This window comes from Triticum aestivum, chromosome 3D (assembly GCF_018294505.1).
Source record: "Triticum aestivum cultivar Chinese Spring chromosome 3D, IWGSC CS RefSeq v2.1, whole genome shotgun sequence".
Lineage (NCBI taxonomy): Eukaryota > Viridiplantae > Streptophyta > Magnoliopsida > Poales > Poaceae > Triticum > Triticum aestivum.
The window spans coordinates 89919477-89925276 of record NC_057802.1 but is presented as its reverse complement, the minus strand read 5'-3'; positions in this window follow the sequence as shown (position 1 = coordinate 89925276).

Sequence of the window (5800 nt, the reverse complement as noted above, 5' to 3'; positions counted from 1 at the left end):
GAAGAATTCAACAAAATCAGCCGTCTTGAGAATGCAAAGGAAATTTGGGATACTTTGATTGATATGCACGAAGGTGCTGACTCCATCAAGGAATCCAAATTGGATGTGCTTCAAAGTCAACTTGACAAGTTCAAAATGAAGGATGGTGAAGGTGTCGCTGAAATGTACTCTAGGCTTGCTCTCATCACAAATGAGATTGCCGGCTTAGGAAGTGAAGAGACGACCGACAAATTCATCATCAAGAAGATCCTAAGAGCCTTGGATGGAAAATATGATACCGTGTGCACATTGATCCAAATGATGCCCAATTACAAAGATCTCAAGCCAACGGAAGTCATTGGAAGAATTGTTGCTCATGAGATGTCTCTCAAGGATAAGGAAGAGCTTCACAACAAGTCAAGTGGTGCTTACAAAGCCTCATGTGATACTCCCACATCTTCAAGTGAGAAACAAAACTTCAATGAAGAATTGAGCCTAATGGTAAAGAACTTCAACAAGTTTTACAAGAGAAGAAGCAAAGAAAGAAGTTCCAAGTCAAGGTCCTACAATAACAAAAGATCTTCTAGTCGTGAGCGAAATTGCTACAATTGTGGAAGACCCGGACACTACTCCAATGAGTGTACGGCCCCCTACAAAAGACGAGAAGGTTCTCCCAAAATAAGAAGTAGAAGAGAAGAATCACCACCAAGAGAAAGGAGGAGTAGAGATGATCGTTATGAACGAAGACCCTCTCGGAGAAGCAAGGATTCGGAAAGAAAGGAAAAGTCATCAAGGAGCTACACAAAAAGAAGACATCAAGCTCATGTTGGTGAGTGGGTATCTGGCTCCGACTCCGACAATCACTCCGAAAGAAGTTATCACTCCGACTCCGAATATACTCAAGATGAAGGTGTTGCCGGTCTAGCACTTGTGTCAACCAACTCCTATGACATATTTGACTCACCAAATGAAGGAATTGGAAGATGCTTCATGGTCAAAGGTCCAAAGGTAACACATCCCGAGTATGTTGATTTCAATAGTGATGAAGATGATTTGCTAGGTGATGATGATTTACTTGTTGACAACTCTAGTGATGAAAACTATGATGAAACGTCAATTAATCATGCTAATCAAGATAAAACGAATGATGATGATAAGAAGGAGATTGAGCGTCTAACCAAAAAACTAAACACTCTTAAGTTAGCTCATGAAACTACCTTGGAAAATCATCGAGAACTTTTAAAGACTCATGATAAGCTATGCTTTGAAAAGCTCAACCTTGAGCAAGAGCATGAGTTTTTAAAGGCAATCAATGATGATCTTCGCAAGAAAAGTTCTTCTTACATTGCCAAGCGTTTACTCTTATCTCCTTACATGCCACAAGTTAAATCTAGCAACAAGAACAAGAAAGATTCTTCATCTAGTGGTAACAACAATCATGCTAAATCCAATGTTGATGCTTCTAGTAGTTCTCTTGATTCCACTAATGATTCTCTTAGCCAAGTTACACTTGAGCAAGAAAATAGCTTATTGAAGGGAATCATAGAGAAAGGTGTTTACAAGAGTCTTGCAGGAAGTAAGCAATTTGAGGAAATTGTGCGCAAGCAAGGAAGACACCGGAAGAATCAAGGTGTTGGTTTTGAACGAAAGTTCAATGCCAATGGAGTTGAGTGGGAAGAAGATCAATACCCCAATACGAAGTTTGTTCCTCAACAAGAGAAGTATGATCCTACTTCTTTCAAGGGGACACAAGCTTAAGATGATCTTCCACCACAAGACCACAAGCAAAAAGGCAAGGATAAGCTTCAAGAGGAAATTGATGCATTTGAAGAAGCACCAAAGGCCTTGGTCAAGTGGGTTCCCAAGACTACATCAAGTTCCACTTCATCAAGTACAACTACGACTCCAAGGATTCCCATCAAGATGGTGTGGATCCAGAAGAAGAAGAACTAGAGAGTTCTTGAGGGTGACTCCGCCAACATACTTCACTCCTATCATTTTGGCAAGGACAAGTGCAAACAACTTCCATATCTTGCACTAGTTCAAGGAGACACAAACCCTCTTGTTGGTAAGACAAGGGACAAGGTAACCTAATGCTTTCATGGACATCATCCTGTGTATGCATCACTCTATGTCTATGGATATCCTTGTTCGTTCCTTGTGGGACTAACCCGTGTAGGTATTGAAAGTGTAACTCACTCCAAAGGATTGCTCCAAATGATCTACATCAACATTGAGCATCTACATCTTCAACACCTACATGAAGTCATCATCGACAAAACCCAAGGTTAGTTCATTCCCTTTAGGGGGAATATCACATATAGGGGGAGCTTTACTCAAATCAATGAGCTAAAGCAACTCTAATGGTGTGAACACAACAATTCTTTATGTAAAAGTGGTAACCCCACTTGTGCTTAAACGATGACTATGACCTATTATCAAATGTTCTCATTTGACTCCTAAGTCAATATACTCATATATAGATGACCTAGTCATCGCCAATTGCTTGATAGATGCTAGAATGTTTGTGCATGCTTTGACACATATTTCATTTGCCATCTTATTGTGTGAGCATGTTGGATGCATATTTTACTCATTCGAGGACATCCATTTGTTGCTATGATTGTTTGGCTCTTTCTCTTTTGCCAAATGGATGGACAAGAATGCCTAAGAACACCCTCTAGCTATCTATGCTTTTCTCGTCTCAAACTCTATTCATGCTACATCACAAAGTTTGATCAAGTCATATTCGAACCACTCTGTGTGAGGAGCACTCGGAGATCCCTATTCGTCATAGACTTAAACCTCCAAAACCTCTTTGTGCATCTCGGTCTGACCGATTCATCCTTTTCGGTCCTACCGAGTCACTAAGTTGATCTAGGGTTTTCAATCTCGGTGCAACCGATTAGAACTTTTCGGTCACACCGAGTTGCAGTAACTGCTTGCAGTTTTGTATCTCGGTGCCACCAAGTTGTTCCACTCGATCACACCGACAGGGTCAGGTTATATATACCGCAGGGTCAAAATTTGGAAATTTCTCCAAACCCCTTCGCCTGCGCGTAACTTACTCTGCCTCCTCTGGTCTCCGGATCGTCCTCTCGTCGCCAGCGACCTCCCGCCGCTGGTCTCCGCCGCCGTCAACGGAAATCCTCTCCGCCGTAGCAAGTTCGTCGCCGCACTAGGGTACAGACTTGATCATTGTGCTAATCTTTAACTCCGATTCCTAGCACATTGCTCTGCCATGTTTCTTGCTATAATTGAAATCATCCTGTCCAGCGAAAAAGTCCCGTAGATTAGTGTTGATTTGAAAATTTAGGGTTAGGTCTCCGCCGAATTCATCTCGGACCGACCGAGTTGTGGAAATCGGTCTCACCGATTTTGGCTTAGGCCAGAGCACACGCATTTTCGGTCCTACCGAAAATTTCAAATCGGTGTGACCGAGTTCGATTCTCTGTGAAACCCTAGCAGTCTCGATACCACCGAACTGTGACTTAGTCTGACCAAGTTCACTAGTTCAGGTTCCAAAAGCTGCTTCGGTATCACCGAGTTTACAAATCGGTAGATCCGAAATGCTTTCTGTGAAGAACTAAACTAAGTTTTTAAGTCCTCTGTTTTGCAAAAACTCCTGTACTTTGTGATGCTCATCTACTCTACCTCATCTATAACCTATTCACAGGGTCTGCTGACAGTTTGCTTGCAAGATGTCTGACCAAAGTGACATCCAAAACAAGTCAGAGGAACAGGTTCAGTTAAGTGAGGGCACTAGTCCCTCTAGCAGCTATGATGATGGCAGGAGGAGCACTCCAAGCAACTTGCCAAAGGCTGCTACCAGAACAAGGAAGAAGAGAACTTCTGATTCAGAGGATGAAGACTATGTGGCTATTGAAGATGAAGCCACTTCCAAGAAGAAAGTGCTGAAGAAAGAATATGGCACAGCTTCTGCAACAAAGCTTGGTCTGAAAACTAAAATGCCAGCAAGAAGACAACCCATGTCTAAGCCAAGGAAAGTTGCCACAGGTGAAACTATGAAGTTCACCATTGAGTCTGAAGAAGAGGCCGTTGGAGAAGATAAGAAGAAGAAGAGGGCCAGAACCACTACTGCCAGAGTTCTTGGCAAGCCCTCAATGAGGAAAGATTCTGAAGAAGAGGAAGAGGAAGAGGATGCAGCACCAGCACCCAAAGCTCAAAAGCTCATGGGAGATGCAATCAGATCAGGGGCTGCTCCATCTAAGCCCAAAACTGGTCCTAAGACTACTGCTCCAGCTCCAAAGCCAAAACCCAAGAGGAGCACCAGGAACATCCCTGCCGAGGAGAAGAACAAGGCCCCAGTGCCTCAGGCTACTGAAGAAGAAGAAGATGATTCTGTTATTTTGAGGAAGCTGAAGCCAAAGATCCCTGATCACAATGATGCACACCCAGTTGCAGAGAACATGAAAATCAGGAAGGATTCAGGATTGAGGCTATGGAGAGAGTCTGATCCATATGCCACCAGGAGAAGGACTGCTGTGGAGTACAGATTCCACACTAAGGAACAACATGACTTCTATGAGACTGTTTTACTTGACAAGAAGCCCATAGTGTGTGACATGAGATGGGTTCATTGGAAATTCATCAAGGAGAATGAGGATCACTTCCCTAGTGTATATGACAGCTTCAAGGCATGTGGAGTTGATGAGTTTGTGGCTCAGAAGTTCACCAAGTGGAATGATGAGCTCATTATGCAATTCTACTCCACTACACACTTCTATCCAGATGGAAGGATTGTGTGGATGTCTGAGGGTACTAGGTACCAGTCTACTATTGAAGAATGGGCAAAACTCATAAATGCTCCTGAGGAACATGAGGATGACTTGGATGTCTATGCCAAGAAGAAGAAAGACCACAACTCTATGGCAAATATGTACAAAGAGATCCCTGATGATGCTTTGGACACACATAAGTTTGGATCTGTACACTATTTGTTGTCTGGACTGCCTACAATCAATTGGATTCTGAGGCACACACTTCTTCCCAAGTCAGGTGATCACAAGATGATCAGAGGACATGCTATCAACTTGCTGCACATATTTGATGTCCCACAGAAGTTCAAGGTTATGAGCCTGATTGTGGAAACAATCAAGAGGACTACAGCTGATCAGAAGAGAAGTTGTGGATATGCCCCACACATCCAGGAGCTCTTTAACTCAAAGATGGGCAAGGGCAAGTACATCTTGGACAAAGAGCATCTTCCCATCTATCCTGAATTTGAGGACAACACAATAGTCATGACTGAGAATAAACCATCATCTGTGCAAGCACGAGAGAAGAAAGCCAAAGCTAAAGCTGAGAAGGCTGCAAAGATGCCAACTATGGAAAAGGCATCTCAGGTCTTCTTGAAGAGCAAGCAAGACCAGCTTGGATATCTGATCCAATCCACTCCGAGGATTGAGCAGGGCTTGGCCACCCTGACCAAGAACCAGGAGAGTTTGGAAAGGATTGTTGAGACAAAATTCTATGACCTTGATGTCAAGATCACAGAGATCCAAACTGCAGTTGAGCAACTTCAGGAGGAAGCAGAGGAGAAGAAGGGCAAGGCTACCACAGATGCATTTGCTAGAGTGCCCAGAGGACAGAGATCTGCTGCAGTGCCAGTGACAGACACTAGAGCTACAGCATCAGCACCAGCATCCACAGCTCCAGTCCCAACTCCAGCAGCTACTCCACCAGCTCCAGCCACTTCATCAGAAGCTTTCGTCCTTGGCGTTCTCTCAACACCACCTCCCGAAGATCAAGCCTGAGAGTCGTTTAGCACTATGCATTTTCAAACTTTTTGGTAACTTGT